The sequence below is a fragment of the Vulpes vulpes genome, chromosome 12 (genome assembly GCF_048418805.1).
Source record: "Vulpes vulpes isolate BD-2025 chromosome 12, VulVul3, whole genome shotgun sequence".
Lineage (NCBI taxonomy): Eukaryota > Metazoa > Chordata > Mammalia > Carnivora > Canidae > Vulpes > Vulpes vulpes.
Genome location: NC_132791.1, coordinates 77,243,364 through 77,262,721, shown reverse-complemented (window position 1 = coordinate 77,262,721; position 19,358 = coordinate 77,243,364). Strand labels below are relative to the sequence as shown.

Genomic DNA, 19,358 nt, shown 5'->3' with positions numbered 1-19,358 from the left:
GAGGGGCAGGAAGAACATAAGGCTGGTTTCCAGCCTTTTTCCTATGCTGGCAGGAAAGAGTTGAGAACTACACTGGAAGAGCCACCGAATTTATCTTTCACTTTGGCTCAAGGAGAAAACACTGAAGAGCCAAAGTCCAATCACCATTTTTACACTTCCTGGCAGTAGAAGTAGCAGTGATTCAGCTAAGAGAGGAAAATCCAGAGCTATTTTTTTCACATTTGAATGTCTCTGTAATCTAGCTGCTTAAAAAGTCTACAGCAAAAGAAACTTTCCATCTCTCAGTTGGAAGAGTAAGTGAGAATATAATTATCCTTCCCTGTACTTTTCCTTTGCCTTTGAATAGAAGCGTTATCTTGTGCTACATTTAAAAAAAAAATTATTCTGTGTTTCTGATTATTTTTTAAGACAGTTTCTAAAAATTACTCCATGAGGCATTATTAGCTTAGAACTAATAATACATTTACCATAGTGAAGAAAATATTTGCTATAAGAAAATAACTGCCCTTCCATACTCTATTGTGGATCTTTCTGGGACTTTCTGAGACTTTTCTTACTGCTAAGAGAATTAGATTTTGCTCTAGGCTCTGAAATGGGACAGAATGGTGTATTAATTGAATAACCTCAATGGCCATTCTGAATTTATAGATGAACATTCACTTCTGTTCTATTTCCCATTCCAAATTTTGTCCAGCTATATTGCCCAACACACCCTCTCAGAGTTTATGCAATGAGATTTAAAAAAAGACATTGAAATATTAAAATTAAATAAAATATTCCAAAAATCGTGTGTCCACATATCGTGATACTCCAAAATTAAATAAAACTCCCTTCCATTGGGATCCCTGGGTGGCGCAGCAGTTTAGCGCCTGCCTTTGACCCAGGGTGCGATCCTGGAGACCTGGGATCGAATCCCACGTCGGGCTCCCAGTGCATGGAGCCTGCTTCTCCCTCTGCCTGTGTCTCTGCCTCTCTCTCTCTCTCTCTCTCTCTGTGACTATCATAAATAAATAAAAATTAAAATAAATAAATAAATAAAACTCCCTTCCATTATTAATTTCCCAGTGATAAAACTAAAAGATTTAAATCTTAAAAAATTAAAATCCAAAATCTTTTAAAGTCCTAAAGGGCTAATGTGTGAAAAAAATCCTGCTGTCCATGTGCATTACAAATCTGAGAAATTAAAGTCCCAAATCCCAGTTTAAAGTCTAAAATCATTCTCCCCAATTTCTCATTCTGCTCAATTTCAATTAGATGAATTTTCCATATCTGCATTCTTTAAGCAGCTGCAGCCTGGACTCTCTTTCTTTAGAGTGGCTGCATTTCAGGACCTCAAATTGTGTTTGTTCACTACTACACCACTCAGGAGCCTCACTCTGAAGGATCCAAAGCCTAGAAAATTAACATAGCAATTGTTTTTCACACCTACACATTTTAAAAAATAAAGCGATCTCTAACTCCTAGTATAGTTATCCCAAACATAATTATGTTCCAAATCCCAGTACTTAGTGTTGTCAAAAGCCAACATAGAAACTCAAAAGTATCTAAAAAAATATTTGCTTCAACTTTACTAGTCAGCTCATGATGCTTGTCAGGGGCCCATGATTGTGACCCTAAAAAACAGGATTGCACAAGAATGTTCATAGCATTCTCAGTTTTTAAAACACTTTGGAGAACCTCTCAAAAGAGGTTAAATTTGACTCTAGGAGGTTTGCCACTTTTGTGGGACCAGGGTGTGGTAGGAGCTGGGATTCACTCATTTTCTTTCTCAGAGATTGTCATTTGAGATATTCCTGTCTTTTTTTTCCCCTTAAAATTTGCAATGGAAGCAGTCCCAGGCATCAGATCCTGAAAAGAAGCTTTTCCCATTCAGTATTTTCACTCAAGTTTGGATTTCCCCTTGAGTCACATCTTCATTGCTGTAGGCTCCAACTTGGTGACAGAGCCTGCACTCTCTCTCATAAACTATTATTTTTGATATTGAGCCACAATGGCAGCTGCCACTTGCTGTGGAATTTCTTAGGGCTGTGAACCCAGCTTCCCAGGGAATGTTCATCCCCAGAACTGCTTCAGCTGGAGAATCACTTTCAGCAAGTTCCTGAAATTAAAAGAAACTTTTGATGAAGTGTACCTCTAGAGTCCTCGTGGAACAAATCCCTGCATCATTTCTACTCAAGAGACACTGCATCTTCAGGTTTGGGATATTACAGGCTCTGTATACCAAAGTGGGGAATGATTCTTAAATGCTATTTATAAACTGTGTGTATCCATAGATTCCTCCCTTGGCTCTGAATTCAGTTCAAAACATCATAAAAAGGAAGTAGCCAATCCATATCTGCTCTCAATTTAAAGTTCACTTACTTGCTAGTTCTTGAGCTCACACATATAATTTAGTTGTGTTAAATTATTGGCCTGAAGACCTGGTTGAAAAATCAAGTTGCAAAAGTGCAAATAATTAACCTCAGTCAAGATGCTCTCGTCCTTTTGAGTGAATCTTTGCCTCAGATGTACTTGTTACTGAGGCCGCATGGCCCACTGTCTGTAGAGACCCTCTAAGGCTATTAAACATGGGTGTCATTCAAAATAAAACTGTAGCAATCCAAAATCTAAAGCCAGCCCTTTCCAGGCACCATGACCATCCCACATTAGTTTAAGACCAGCCTCTGTAACACTGGCTACATAAAAACAAACACTTCCCTGTGGTCAAAGTGGCCATAAATTTCAGTGACTCATTAATGTCAAAATCTCACATTGCCTAAGACTGTGTTTGCCAAGGGTCATGAGAAGTTAGAAAGAAAAAAAAAATTACCATGATCATACTGCACAAATTAGGCCACTGCAAACTTCTAAGGACATGAATCCTTGTGGCCTGACTCTATAAAAGCCACAGACTGTGTCGCGGCCGGCGTGAGAAGGTCCGGATTCAGGAACCGAGGGCAAGGGGATGAGAAATAATACAAGAAACTAAAAGTTCATGGGATAGGAGGTTCCATGCAGCTGATGGCCACAATGGACAAGCTTTATTCTTACATGTAGAGTTTATATAGTCTCTGTAAGCAGATGACCTATTTCTCTAAGGAGAAATACATCTCATGCGCAAACATACATTGTTTTAAAAACTAACAATAGCTAGAACACCGCAAATTTCTATTACTTGTTTTTAAGCAGTAGAGCATAAATGCCACATTTAGAATAAACGGTGAGGTTTATATATTAAGTAATGTCTGCCAAGGCAGTCATATGTTAGGCCACTTCCTTGTACTATAAGGGGAAGGGTCAGGCGCCACCCCAGCAGGTTGGTCAGGCATAACAAGGAGCTTCTTGCTCAACCCGAAGCCCTAGCCTGGCGCCGCGAGATTGCGGGTTGGCTAGGGACGAGGAGTCTCGGCTCAACTTGGAACCTTGCCTCGCACTGCGGGACCGCCCCCGACAGACTGAATATCAGTTTGTTTCTGATACATAAACAGAAATGGATAGATTAGCTGTAACTTCCTACATAATCCCAAAGCCCTCAAACCTTAACCAAATACAAAGCTCTCTCTACATAATGATCTCAATGGCTTTTTTGGAGGGTAAAAAAATCCTACACTTCAAAACAGGCTCTGAGAAGAAGCTCAGAATATACAGGATATGTGAAACAGAATATACAAAAATGGTAATAACGACTATCCTTAAGCGATAGGACAATGAGTGACTTTTATTTTCTAATTTTAATGTCCACATTTTTTCTATAAAAATTACAGTTATCTATACAATCAGAAAACTGCCTAACTGCCTCTACATCAGGGAAGAGCCACGCTTCCTGCTCTTGCCTCTAGAAGCCACAGGATGGTTATAATTCTGACACTTTCTAGAAAGTGCTGCAACACTTCTGACCTTGGAATGAGTCTGGATCTCAACAGTTGTATCACTGCTAGCCTACCAGCCTCTATTCTTCCCATAAAGTTATGGGCTTTAACATAGAATCTCTTAAATTAGAAGCAAAACAGAAATAAAGCAAAGTGGCCAAACATTTGGTTTTTATCTCCATGTACCAGATAGCTTGTAAGTTCAGAAAAGCCTTGACTGCCTTCCAGAGAGTCGTAGAGAATAGAGAATATGCCACACTTAGCTAAAGAAGTCCACAAGATGGGGCTGTGACCATTTTCAATTTAGAACATCGGTTGTACTAAAAGAAATCTGAGCAGGCATTAAACATGTTTAATGTCATGGTGAGGTCTGTAAAAAATACATTTTAAAGTTAGAATATTTGACCAAACTAAATCAACTCCTAACATGATGAAAAACATGCCAGTACATGCAAGGACACAGCCCCCATCCCTAGAACCAACACTTAGCACTTATCACTGTACAACACTTATCACTGTACGGATTGAAACACTGTACGGATTGAAACACTGTACGGATTGAAACGGATTGAAAACACTTATCACTGTACGGATTGAAAAACAAAATAACAAAACTGAGCCATCTTCCCATCACCTAGTAAGAAAAGCAGTTGAGGTGTGATCATTTGAAATTCCCTTCCCTCCACTGTATGGGTAAACCAGCACTTCCTTTTCTGCAAGGATCTTGAAAAAGAGGAGAGTGTCAGGGGCCTGCTTTGGGCCATATTGTCTCTTCCTCCTCTCTCCGTCCTTCCTCAACTTTTCTCACCAAGCCACTGCTTTTACCCTCCTGGTTACCAGTTCCAATGGGTACTTTCTGGCCCTCAGCCATATTTGACACTGGCTCCACTTTCTTTCTGCTGTCACATAGTCCTGGTTTCCTCTTCCCTCTCCAACAATTTCTCCCTGGCTCCCTGGCTGGCTTCCCCCATTGCTGAAACGATTAATGTTGCAGTGCCTCAGGGCTGAGTTCTGGTCCTCCTCCCTATATAAACTCTCTGGGAGTGACTTCATCCAGCTACATAGTTTAAAGACCATATACTTACAGTGATTTATATTTCCAGGTCAGACTTTCATCCAGGTTCCAGTCTCATTAACCAAACTGTCTACTCAACACCTCCCCTGGATGTCTATCGAGCATTTCAAAATTATTATGTCCCTAATGGAGCATTCCTTCCCCCCCCCCCACCATCCCAATTCTCTTCGCCACCATCTTAGCAAATGATACCATTACATACTCAGCTGTTCAAGCTAAACCCTGTAAGTCATCTTGATTCCCACTCTCCTGGGCCTCCCAGTCTAACCTAGTACTGACTAGTTGACTCAGGCCTCAAAAAATATCTTATTTTCACTCTAGTTCAAGCTTTCAACATACCTTCCCTAGAAAGTTGTAATTGCCTTCTAAGTGGCCTTTTAATTTACATTCTAGCCTCCTTATGTTCCAATAGGCAGAGTTTGAAAACATAAATTAAGATAATGTCACTCTACTGCTTGAAATCTTTCAATGACATTCTATTGTATTTAAAATACAAATTTTTAAAGATAGTCTACATAGCACCCTGTACGATCTAGTTTCCAATTTCATCTTCTATATATATAGCCATATTTGATTTTTTTCCTATTTCTTATCTCAGATCTTTGCACTTTCCCCTTTTACTTTGAAAATTATTTCTCAGACTCTTTGGCATTTACTCTGGCTGGCTTCTTCTCCTCCATCAGGTCTTTCCTAATGAAAGTAGCATGTATACACATATTAATTACTCTCTGTTGTATTACATTGTTTTTGTATTTGTCATAGCAGTTATTATAATCTGCAATCATCTTGTCTGTAGCTAGCTTATTGTATATAAAACTTGCCAGACTATCACATCCACCCACAAGTTCCTTTATCTTTTTTTTTTCTTTTTCTTTCAAAAATTTTTTTATTGGAGTTCAATTTGCCAACATATAGCATAACACCCAGTGCTCATCCCATCCCATCATCCCCCTCAGTGCTCATCACCCAGTCACCCCAACCCCCTGCCCACCTCCCTTCCACTACCCCTTGTTCATTTCCCAGAGTTAGGAGTCTGTCATGTTTTGTCACCCTCACTGATATTTTCACTCATTTTCTCTCCTTTCCCTTTATTCTCTTTCACTAATTTTTATATTCCCCAAATGAATGAGACCATATAATGTTTGTCCTTCTCCGATTGACTTATTTCACTCACCATAATACCCTTCAGGTTCCTCCACGTGGAAGCAAATGGTGGGTATTTGTCATTTCTAATGGCTGAGTAGGGTCCCCAAATCACCTGTCCCCACCAAATTACTAGATAACCTTCAAATCATCCTGAAAATCTACAAATTCGGCCTGAGATTTAAAGAGAGAACAGCTGGAATGCTACAGTGAGAAGAGTTCGCGCTTCTATCAAGGTCGGAAGGCTGGAGGGCGGGGAGAATTAAAGAAAAGGCATCCAAGGGGGAGGGGCCCCGCGAGGAGCCGGGCTAAGTCCACGAGTGTCCCCAGGACAGGAGAGCCCCGTCCCGGAGAAGCAGGAGCTGCACCAATCTTCCCCGGGTGGAAAGGTCCTCGCAGGAAATTAGAGCAGGACCCCAGGAGGGCTCCCTGGGACACTAACAGGCACCTGGGCCCCAGGAGAGTGCGCCGAGCTCCCTAAGGGCTGCAGCGGGCACGGCGGGACCCGGAGCAGCTCGGAGGGGCTCCGGGCGGCGGCTCCGCACGTAGGGGGCTGCGGGGCGGGAGCGCAAATCCAACAGCGCAGGCCCCGGAGCACAGGGCGCTGGGACACAGCCCAGGATCCGGCCTCCCCCCGGGACAGGCGAGGCCAGGAGGGCCCAGGACAGCAAGGACGCTCCTGCCCCAAGCTGAGCAGATCAGCGGCCCCGCCCTGGAGCCTCCAGGCCCTGCAGACGGAGAGCCCCGGAGTTACTGCGGGAGCAGACTCTAGGGCTCCAGAGCTGGCCGCCGCCACTGCGGTTGTGCCTCCTGGGGCCTCACGGGGTAAACAGCCCTCACTGAGCCCTGCACCAGGCAGGGGGCAGAGCAGCTCCCCCAAGTGCTAACACCTGAAAATCAGCACAACAGGCCCCTCCCCCAGAAGACCAACTAGACGGACAAGTTCCAGGGGAAGTCAAGGGACTTAAAGTATACAGAATCAGAAGATACTCCCCCGTGGTTTTGCTTTTTGATTTCCGTTTGCTTCCCCCACCCTTTTTTTTCCCCTTTCTTTTTCTTCTCTTTTTTCTTCCTTTTTTCTTTTTCTCTTTTCTTTCCTTCTTTCTCTCCTCTCTTTTTCTCCTTTTCCCAATACTTGTTTTTGGCCACTCTGCACTGAGCAAAATGACAAGAAGGAAAACCTCACCTCAAAAGAAAGAATCAGAAACAGTCCTCTTTCCCACAGAGTTACAAAATCTGGATTACAATTCAGTGTCAGAAAGCCAATTCAGAAGCACTATTATACAGCTACTGGTGGCTCTAGAAAAAAACATAAAGGACTCAAGAAACTTCATGACTGCAGAATTTAGATCTAATCAGGCAGAAATTAAAAATCAGTTTAATGAGATGCAATCCAAACTAGAAGTCCTAACGACGAGGGTTAACGAGTGAGTGACATAGAAGACAAGTTGATGGCAAAAAGAGAAACTGAGGAAAAAAGAGACAAACAATTAAAAGACCATGAAGATAGATTAAGGGAAATAAACGACAGCCTGAGGAAGAAAAACCTACATTTAATTGGGGTTCCCAAGGGTGCCGAAAGGGACAGAGGGCCAGAATATGTATTTGAACAAATAATAGCTGAAAACTTTCCTAATCTGGGAGGGAAACAGGCATTCAGATCCAGGAAATAGAGAGATCCCCCCCTAAAATCAATAAAAACCGTTCAACACCTTGACATTTAATAGTGAAGCTTGCAAATTCCAAAGATAAAGAGAAGATCCTTAAAGCAGCAAGAGACAAGAAATCCCTGACTTTTATGGGGAGGAGTATTAGGGTAACAGCAGACCTCTCCACAGAGACCTGGCAGGCCAGGAAGGGCTGGCAGGATATATTCAGGGTCCTAAATGAGAAGAACATGCAACCAAGAATACTTTATCCAGCAAGGCTCTCATTCAAAATGGAAGGAGAGATAAAGAGCTTCCAAGACAGGCAGGAACTGAAAGAATATGTGACCTCCAAACCAGCTCTGCAAGAAATTTTAAGGGGGACTCTTAAAATTCCCCTTTAAAAAGAAGTCCAGTGGAACAATCCACAAAAACAAGGACTTAATAGATATCATGATGACACTAAACTCATATCTTTCAATAGTAACTCTGAACGTGAACAGGCTTCATGACCCCATCAAAAGGTGCAGGGTTTCAGACTGGATAAAAAAGCAGGACCCATCTATTTGCTGTCTACAAGAGACTCATTTTAGACAGAAGGACACCTACAGCCTGAAAATAAAAGGTTGGAGAACCATATACCATTCAAATGGTCCTCAAAAGAAAGCAGGGGTAGCCATCCTTATATCAGATAAACTAAAATTTACCCCGAAGACTGTAGTGAGAGATGAAGAGGGACACTATCTCATACTTAAAGGATCTATCCAACAAGAGGACTTACCAGTCCTCAATATATATGCCCCAAATGTGGGAGCTGCCAAATATATCAATCAATTAATAACCAAAGTGAAGAAATACTTAGATAATAATACACTTATACTTGGTGACTTCAATCTAGCGCTTTCTATACTCTATAGGTCTTCTAATGGCTGAGTAATATTCCATTGGATACACAGACCACATCCTCTTTATCCATTCATCTTTCGATAGACACCAAAACTCCTTCCACAGTTTGGCTATTGTGGACATTGTTGCTATAATCATTGGGGTGCAGGTGTCCCAGCGTTCCACTACATCAGTATATTTGGGGTAAATTCCCAGCAGTGCAATGCTGGGTCATAGGGCAGATCTATTTTTAACTCTTTGAGGAACCTCCACACAGTTTTCCAGAGTGGCTGCACCAGTTCACATTCCCACCAACAGTGCAAGAGGGTTCCCCTTTCTCCACATCCTCTCCAACATTTGTTGTTTCTTGTCTTGTTAATTTTCCCCATTCTCACTGGTGTGAGGTGGTATCTCATTGTGGTTTTGATTTGTATTTCCCTGATGGCCAGTGATGTGGATCATTTTCTCATGTGCTTGCTGGCCTTGTCTATGTCTTCCTCTGTGAAATTTCTTACACCATACACAAAGATAAATTCAAAATGGAGGAAAGATCTAAATGTGAGACAAGGATCCATCAAAATCCTAGAGGAGAACACAGGCAACACCCTTTTTGAACTTGGCCATAGCAAGTTCTTGCAGGATACATCCATGAAGGCAAGAGAAAGAAAAGCAAAAATGAATTATTGGGACTTTATCAAGATAAAAAGCTTCTGCATAGCCAAAGAAACAGTCAACAAAACTAAAAGACAACCTACAGAATGGGAGAAGATATTTACAAATGACCTATCAGATAAAAGGCTAGTATCCAAGATCTATAAAGAACTTATTAAACTTAACAGCAAAGAAACAAACAATCCAATCATGAAATGGGCAAAAGGTCCTTTATCTTATTGATCTTCTTCATGCTTCTGTTCCCAATACCTAATCTAACAAGACACAAAGTCAATCATCAATATATATTTGTTAAATGGAAAAAAAGATTACAAGTTTTTTTTATAAGTATTATTTTCTAATAAAAAGGAAGTTCACAAAATAAAGGTTATTATTACAATAAAACATCTAAGTGCATAATTGGTGTATTATATTTCAGTATAGCTAGAAAAAATAAATATATAAAGACAGTCGTATAGGGTGCCTCAGTGGCACAGTCGATTAACATTTGATTCTTGGTTTCAGCTCAGGTCATGATCTCAGGGTTGGGAGATGGAGCGCAAGTCAGGCTTGACACTCAGTGTGGAGTCTGCTTGAGTTTCTCTCTCCTTGTCTCTTTACCTCTCCCCACCTTTCTCTCTCCCTCTCAAATAGGTCTTTTAAAAAAATGCAGTTGTATAGAAAAGAGTAAAAGAATGTCAAAACATTGACAGTAGGTCTTTATGGGCGTGGGATTTGCAATTAATCATTGTTTTCTTCTTTATGCTTTCCTCAATTTATGTTTTTTTAATTGCAGGTATAATCTTTACATACAAGAGAATTTTAAAAGGAGAACAAGGAAGATGACAAAGAAGAGCTGTTAATCATTATATTTTCATCTCCCATAATAGTCAACTCTTCAAGACAGCAGCATTAAGGTTGAAGATCCTTTGACTCCAGTTTCACTCCTATTGCCTCCAGCACTCTGTCAAAGGAGTAAACCTTGCAAAGCAAGGGAGAGAGCTATTCTAAATAGGAATGGTCTCTGAGCAAAGCAGAAAGATGATTTTCAATGGAGTTTTTAGATATGTGAAGTTCTACTCGCAGCAAAGTGAGCATTTAAAGATTGGTTGACCTTTAGCTCTGAAAGTGTAGTTACTGGAATGCATTTGTTTTGGTTTAATGACTTACAGAAGCCTGGGGCTGCCAGGCTAGTTCTCAGGTGGTGTGTTTATTAATGTAAGCTTGTCATTAATCAATTGGACAGGTTTAAAACCAGTTCTGGCGGCTACTTCCTACCATAGCCAAAGAAAAATAGAAGCTTTTCATCCTTAGTAACCCTGACTCCTCTCAGCCAATGCCATGGGAATTGTCCACATTGCATCACTATTGTTGATTCCCCTTGAAGTGAGGTCTTGTTTGTAGAGACCTGGTTCTCAATTTGAAAATTGATCAGCGTGATTTGATCCTGATTTTGTCTTTGTATCATTTGTTGAATCATTTGTCAGAAGAGTGGCTGTGCAGACATGGATTATGAGATACCTAAAAATGACTAAAATTTTTTTTAAAAAAGTAAATGGGGAACCTGGAAGGCTCTGTCAGTTAAGCATCTGACTCTTGATCTCAGTGTTGTGAGTTCAAACCCCATATTGGGGTCCATGCTGAACGTGGAGTCTACATTTAAAAAAAAAAGGTTAAAAAATCTTTTTTAAGTATTAAAAAAGTACCTGAAAGGTACTCCAAAACCTTGACCCAATATTTTCCAGCACTGGCCAATAAAACAGATCCCATAACTACCGGAATCTGTCTTAGTACCGAGTTGCCTTTTTTTTTTTTTTCAGCTTAAATGTAGGTTGTTTCCATTTTGCAGCAGTGTTAATCCAGGTACAATAAAGTGTGTTAGCAATGGTAAAGTCACCTCCCAGTTGAAGACAATGTTAAAGGGATGCAGTTGAACGTCTGCCTTTGGATGGAGGCCTGATTCCAGAGTTCTGGGATGGGCTTCCTGCGTGGAGCCTGCTTCTCCCTCTGCCTATGTCTCTGCCTCTCTGTGTCTCTCATGAATAAATAAATAAAATATTTTAAAAAATAAATAAAAGAATACTAAAGCTTATGCTATTATCTATAATATCTTTAGTTCAGGACAATAACAGATTTGATGTGCCTCTAAGCATGAGGTGTATTCTCTATAATATCTACTGATGTGACACAACAGAGAAGGACAAATATTTGATGACCACCTCAAGTTATTCAACTATCATGAATAAAATCAGTGAGCTCAGGAGTCTGTTTTTACTTTTTTCACCTACACTTCCAGGAAATGTTTTGTCCCTTTAAATTCTTTGTGAGGCGATATAGTCTTCTGAGGAAGTTGGGCATCATACACTTGGCATGACCTAACTATTAACTCCATATAGAACAACTTGTTTTGGTCCTGGGTTAGCATTGACAAGTCTGGTTCCACATGGGAAAAAAACCTAGAAGCACATTAGGGAGTAGATCTTTTGTGTGAGTGTTGTTGTGCCAGAGTCATGGTTACATCCCAAGAATATTTATATTTCTTCCAGAGTGAGAATAGTTTTCTTCACTTAGGTGCTGGTCATTTTGATGTAATACACGGTGCTCAATTTGTTCTAAGCCTGAATATGTTTAACTTTTGGTCATTTCGTTTGAATAGTTCATGGTTTCAAACATTTGAGTTATGGTATTACTACCAAGAAAACCACCAACAATAGTAAACCAATTTTTATCAATTTAAGTCTTGGTGTTTGCATATATAATTATAGCAACTCTGTCTTTAATGTTTATCAAAAGATGTAAGTCTATCATTTCTTAAGATTATATGTTATTTTTGTTGAAAATCATTTTAGTACCAGATCTGGCCATTGTTTGGGTTTTCCAGAACTTGGCATAGGGAGATATATCCAACAATTCTTCAAATTGGCTGTGCACCCCATTTGCTTTGAAGAGTTTCCTCTTGGCTCTCTACACATAGATATTTGTGAAAGTTGACATTCTAGAACATGGACTTCTATCACAGCAAGGGGGATGGCCACATGTGTGAACTATGAAGAGAGAGGAGGACTTGCCAATGCATTTTATTTTATTGAAAAAGAGAGCAAGCTAAATTTATTTTTTAAAGATTTTATTTATTCATAGAGACAGAGAGAGAGAGAGGCAGAGACACAGGCAGAGGGAGAAGCAGGCTCCATGCAGAGAGCCTGATGTGGGTGGGACTCGATCCAGGGTCTCCAGGATCACGCCCTGGGCTGCAGGTGGCGCTAAACCGCTGTGCCACCAGGGCTGCCCGCAAGCTAAATTTAAATTATTTTTCAAATTCATTACTTTTAACCTTTAACAGATCTATTGGGTGCTATCTGGCAGGATTTCTGTAACACCTGGCTAAGATTTAGAATGTGGATATGGACATGATTGTGACCACTATGCAATAATTGTAAAAATTCAGATTGGCATTGTGCATGTAAGAATATGGCATCTCAGAGGTGAGGAAAGTCAGTGAGTGTTTCTTTGAAGAGTTCCTCTAGAAGTGGCTGAAAAAATAAGTACTTGGCAATATTCTACCTTTTGCCATTGAGCAGCAAAGAGAGAGAGAGGAGTGCCCCACCCCCAGCCTACTTCCTTAGAAGATAAGGTCAGCACCTCAGCTAGAAATGATCCTGGGTGTAGGGAGATAACAGCAAGCATGGAAAGACATTTGGCATTTGGTAATATCTGCGTGAGAATTCTCCAAGCTACTATAAAGCATGATGTCCATGGTACATTTCTAAACACCAGAAACTTCTTTCTGTGAAAGCACATGATGTCAGGAATTAAGACCTTTGATGATGCCACAACAGGAAAACAGGTGGCAATGTGATCACCAATCTTCACTTCTTTAACATCCTTGCCTACAGCTGTTTCTGTACCACTGAAGTTCAATGGTAGTAATTTAGGTTTCTCTGTGTCATCAGCTCGATATGGCACCTGGAGGCCAAAATGGCACCTGGAGGCCTTGAAAGGCAAATAATCTGAGTGGACACATATTTTATCAGTCCCAGCTTCCGCGACTGATCATTGAGCAGTGTGTTTGTGTCTTTTTATCTCAGCTGTCACCTTTACTACATTGTAGGGATCTGAGGTGTAGAGAGGAAACATTCCGGAGTTCTGGTTGTCTTTGTGAGGTTTGCTATCATAAACCCTTTCAAAGAAAGTACACCTGATTTCAGGAATGGATAGTCTCCCCTGAGCAATAGGGAGTTTGGGACAATATTTCCCCATACATTTAATAATAGCTTCTGATAAGCTTGCTATTTCATTGGGCTTGTATCACTACTATCATCTGAATTGTGATGCTTGTCACTTCATTTGAAGAGACTCCTGTCATGCCAGAGAGAACAAATCCTGGATTAATATGACCCACATTTCTTATTGTTGCTTAAGTGAGTACTATCACAGAATAATCAGCACTTTGTTTTTTTTAAGGCCAAAATAATTTGATGACATGCCCCATAACACTTTGATAGGTACTGAAGAAATATGCCCAGGATCTCTTCATTTAGTTGTATAATTCCTCATGTGAATAAAAGATGACAGAAGTCTCTGATTTCACTTTTTACCATATCACCTACTCTCCTCTGAGGATCTTGGCTTGTTTCCCATTTCTGAAGCCTAATATATTTGGAGTCCTAAGATAAATACTCTCTAAACTGTTGAGTTATTCCAAATGTGTCAGCTAGAACTTGTAATGGACGCACTTGACCAGCATAGGAAAGTATCTGAGTGTTTGATATGTGCTTCTAATATGTTCTAGAATATTGTTTATGTATACTCATTTCTCCTTCCAGATTTTTGGAAACTGTCAGTTTGCCTATCTTTAATGAAACACTAGCTTTTCCTCTATTTGTTCTGCCTCCTGTGGCCATGACAATGGACATTTGTAAGAAATAGTCTAACAGCATTGAATAGATACGATGACATTCATACATTTCTCTCTACAGACCTTTATCAATTTTGATGGTTGTGATGCCTGCCTTTATCTCATCAGAAAATAAAATGGGAGGCACTAACACACAGAATAAAGCAGAGAATTAGCCAAAATACCAAGAGAGAGGAATTTATCCCAAATGAAAGGACAAGATAAAGACCATGGCCAGAGATCTAAGTGAAATATATAAGTTACATGCCTGATGGAGAATTTAAAGCAATAATCATAAGGATACTCACTGAGCTTAAGAAGAGAAGGCATTCATCAGTGAGGCCCTTATAACAGATAAAAGAGTTTTAAAAAGGATCTATCAGAGAAGAAGAATGCAATAAATGAGACTGGAAATAAGCTTGATGCAATGAATAGCAGGCTGGAAAAAGCAGAAGAATGAATTAATGACCTAGAAGTTAAAATAATAGACAATAATAGGGCAGAACAAAAGAGAGAATAAAGAATACACAACAGGGAATAGACTTAGGGAACTCAGTGACTCCATCAAACATCATAACATTTGTGTTATAGGAGTCCCAGAAGAAGAGAAGAAAAAGGTGCAAAATGCTTATTTCAAGAAAGAGTAGCAGAAAACTTCCCTAATCTGGGGAAGGACACAGACATCCAGATCTAGGAAGCACATAGAACATCCATCCAAATCAACAAAAGCAGGCCAGCATCAAGACATATTGTAACTAAATTTGCAAAATATACTGATAAAGAAAACATCTTAGGAGCAGCAAAACAAAAGTCCTTACCTTACAAGGAAAAACCCATAAATCTAGCTGAAGATTTCTCAACAGAAACTTGGCAAGCCAGAGAAAGTGGCCCGATACATTCCAAGTTCTGAATGGGAAAAATCTGTAGCCAAGAATATTCTATCCAACAAGGCTATCGTTCAGAATAGGAGAGATAAAAGGTTTCCCAAACAAACAAAAACTAAAGCAGTTTGCGACCATTAAACCACCCCTACAAGAAATAGTAAGGGGACTCTTTGAGTGCAAAGGGGAAACTGAAAGTGTCAAAGACAAGAAAGGATCAGAGAAAATCTCCAGAAACAATGAAAAACAAGCAATAAAATGGCAATAAATACATATATATCAACAATTACTTTGAATGTAAATAGATTAAATGCTCTAATCAAAAGACAACCAGAAGACCCGTCTATATGTTGCCTAGAAGAGACTCATTTTAAACTTGAAGACACTTGAAAGACAGGGGTTTGAGAAACATTTAGCACACAAATGGATGTCAAAAGAAAGTCCAAGTAGTAGTAATACTTATATAAGACAAACTAGACTTTTTTGTTCTTGTGTTGTTTTTTTTTTAATCCTCCTTTGGTAGCAGGTAGTACTGTCCTAATGGACTGATTTTGAATGTGCTCCCTCTATTCCATTATTTGGAAGATTTCTATTAAGATTGCCATTCATCATTTTTTAACGTTTGGTAGAATTCACCAATGAAACCATATGGTCTTGGGCTTTTCTGTGCTGGGAAATTTTCGATTCCTAATTAAATTTTCATTCCTGTTATTGGCCTAAGAAGATTTCCTACTTATTGGATTCAAGATTCATGATTCAATATTGATAACTTGTGCATTTTTAAGAATTATCTATGTTTTTCTAAGTTTTCTGAGAATTGTTAGTATATAATTGTTTATTTTTTATCACAGTATGTATTTCTGTGGTTATATGTTGTATTGTTTTCTCTTCCATTTCTCATTTTGGTGTTTGACTCTTTGTTCTTTAATTAACGTAGTTAAAGCATTGCCATTTTTTTTTTTTAAACTGGTCATTACTTTCAATGTTATGTTATTGTTTGTTCTGGTCTCTGACTTATTTCTGATTTTTCTGTTATTTCCTTCCTCTACTAAAGTTCAGCTAAGTTTCTTCTTTTTCTAGGGTTTTGTAATATTTGAGCTTTTTTTTTCTGAATACAAACATTTACAGCATAAATTTCACTCTAACATTTGCATTCCAGAGGGTTTGGAATATTGTGTTTCCCTCTTCTTTTGTTTCAAGACACATTTTGATTTGTCATTTGATTTCTTATTTGGCCCATGGCTTGTGCAGTAGTGTGTTGTTTAATAGTTACATATTAAATATTTAATGAAATGGTATTTAACTATTGAAAACCAACATGGAGGAGTATTTAATAAAATTAAAATCAACTAACACTTTTGAAAGGCTCCTAAGAGAAATATACTTTTTTAAACTTCCTCTGTTGTATAAACTGCTGATGCCAAAGAGATTATTTTAAATTTTGTTTCTGTTTCTCTGATTCCAGCTGCACCCTCATATCTAAGGAGTTTTGGTCTGCTACACAGGGAGCTAAGCAATCCACTCTTACCTGACATGTACTCTGAGGTAGGTCCTCTGGTTGGATAGATCCTTTAGGTATGATACAATGTCCCTCTTCATACCTTACTACAGTCTTTGGGATAAACTTTAATTTATCTGATATGAGGATGGCTACCTCAACTTTCTTTTCAGGACCATTTGAATGGTAAATGGTTCTCCAACCTTTCATTTTCAGGCTGTAGGTGTCCTTAGGTCTAGAATGAGTCTCTTGTAGACAGTAAATAGATGGGTCTCGCTTTTTTATCCAGTCTGAAACCCTGCGCCTTTTGATGGGATCATTAAACCCATTCATATTCAGAGTTACTACTGAAAGATATGAATTTAGTGTCATCATGATACATATTCAGTCCCTGTTTTGTGGATTGTTTCTTTGGACTTCCTCTTTCTTTTAGAGTCCCCTTCATATTTCCTGCAGAGCTGGTTTGGTGGTCACATATTCTTTCAGTTTCTGCCTATCTTGGAAGCTCTTTATCTCTCCTTCTTTCTGAATGAGAGCCTTGCTGGATAGAGTATTCTTGGCTGCATGTTCTTCTCATTTAGGGCCCTGAATATATCCTGCCAGCCCTTTCTGGCCTGCCAGGTCTCTATGGAAAAGTATGCTGTTAATCTAATGCTTCTCCCCATAAAGGTTAGGGATTTCTTATCTCTTGCTCTTTTAAGGATCTTCTCTTTATCTTTGGAATTTGCAAGTTTCACTATTAGATGTTGAGGTGTTGAACGGTTTTTATTGATTTTAGCGGGGGATCTCTCTATCTTCTGGATCTGAATGCCCATTTCCCTCCCCAAGTTAGGGAAGTTCTCAGGTATGATTTGTTCAAATACGCTTTCTGGTCCTCTGTCCTTTCTGGCACCCTCTGGAACCCTCATTAAACGTAGATTTTTCCTTCTGAGGCTGTCATTTATATCCCTTAACCTTGCCTCATGGTCTTTTGTTTTTCTCTTTTTTCCTCAGCTTCCTACCTTGCCATAAACTTGTCTTCTATGTCACTCACTCGTTCTTCTACCTCATTAAACCTTGTCATTAGGACCTCCAGTTTGGATTGCATCTCATTTAATTGATTTTTAATTTCTGCCTGCTTAGATCTAAATTCTGCAGTCATGAAGTCTCTTGATTCCTTTATGCTTTTTTCCAGAGCCACCTGTAGCTTTATATATATATATATATAAATATTTTTATATTTTTATATACATATATATATATATATTTTTTTTTTTTTTTAATTCATGATGGAGAGAGGCAGAGACACAGGAGGAGGGAGAAGCAGGCTCCATGCCGGGAGCCCGACATGGGACTCGATCCCGGGACTCCAGGATCATGCCCTGGGCCAAAGGCAGTCGCCAAACTGCTGAGCCACCCAGGGATCCCCCACCAGTAGCTTTCTAATTGTGCTTCTGAATGGGCTTTCTGACATCAAATTGTAATCCAAATTCTATAACTCTGTGGGAGAGAGTACTGTTTCTGATTCTTCCTTTTGTGGTGAGTTGTTTCTTCTACTCATTTTGCTTAGTGCAGAGTGGCTAAAAACGAGTTGTACTGCAAAAAGGAATGAAGAAAAAGGGAAAACAAAGAAAGAACAAAAAAACAAAAAGCAAAAAAAAAAAAAAAAAAAAAACCCGAAAAACAAAAACAAAAAAGGGAGGGGTATCCTCTGATTCTATACTGTAAGTCCCTCGACTTCCCCCCTGGAGCTTTCCAGCGCTGCTCTGTCAAGAACTTGCTCTTCTCTGTCCTTCCAGCTGGCTTTCTGGGGGAGGGGCCTGCTGTGCGGATTCTCAGGTGTGTGCACCTGGAGGGGCTGCCCTGCCCCCTGCCAGGTGCACGGCTCAGTGTGAGCTGTTTATCCTGTGAGGTCCCTGTTCCCTGGTGGCCTCACTCCATCCCAGGTACAAGGTGGCACAGGAGGAACAAGACTGGCGGCGGCCAGCTCTCCAGCCGTGGAGGGCGCTCCCCGCAGTGCCTCCCGCCGTCTCCCAGTCTGGGGACGGGGTCCCGGATCTGCACAGCTCGAGGCCGCTGGGCTGCAGGAGCGTCCTTGCTGCCCTGAGTCCTCCCGGCCTCCGCCTGTCCCTGGGGGGAGCGCCGGATCTTGGGCTGTGTCCCCGGTGTCCTGGGCTCCGGGCCTGGGCTGCTGGAATCGCGTTCCCGGGGCCGTGCAGCCCCCTCCGCGCGGAGCCTCCGCCAGGGCTGCTCCCCGGGCCCCGCCGTCGCCGCTGCAGCGCTTTAGGGAGCTCGCCCGCGGTGTGCGACGCCCTCTCCCCCAGGGCGCACCTCCTCTGTTAGTGCCCCTGGGAGCCTGAGGCATCCCCGCCCCTCCTGGGATCCTGCCCGAGCTCCCTGCGAGAGCTGGAAGGTTGGTGAAGCTCCCGCTTCTCCGGGGCAGGGCTTTCCTGCCCTGGGGGCACTCGCCCCAAGGCCTTTGCCTGGCTCCTCACGGGGCCCCTCCCCCTTGGAAGCTTTTCTATTTATTTATTTTTCCATCTTCCTACCTTGATAGAAGCGCAAACTCTTCTCACTGTAGCATCCCAGCTGTTCTCCCTTTAAATCTCAGGCCAAGTTCATAGGTTTTCAGGATGATTTGAAAGTTATCTAGGAAAAAAAAAGTTATCTAGGTAAGTTGGTGGGGCCAGGTGACTTGGGGACCCTATTCTTCCACCATCTAGCCCTGCCCCTCCTACTCCGAGGTATTTAAAGATTTACACTGTCCATCACATAGGCCAGACAGGTTCCACAAACCAACAAACAGGAAAACAGAATCCCATTGTTTTTGTGCTCAAAAATATAAAATGCTCTATCCT

The 19,358-nt window shown here is 40.7% G+C and overlaps 1 long non-coding RNA gene across 1 annotated transcript in view; it reads left to right on the top strand.

Moving 5' to 3' along the window:
* LOC140594624 (uncharacterized) overlaps nt 1-16,378 on the top strand; it is a 46,787-nt gene extending 30,409 nt beyond the window's left edge. Inside the window, exon 2 of the long non-coding RNA XR_011995645.1 lies at nt 10,045-16,378. This is a non-coding gene — a long non-coding RNA (uncharacterized lncRNA). The remainder of the gene's footprint in view (nt 1-10,044) is intronic.
* Nucleotides 16,379-19,358: the final 2,980 nt, after the last annotated feature.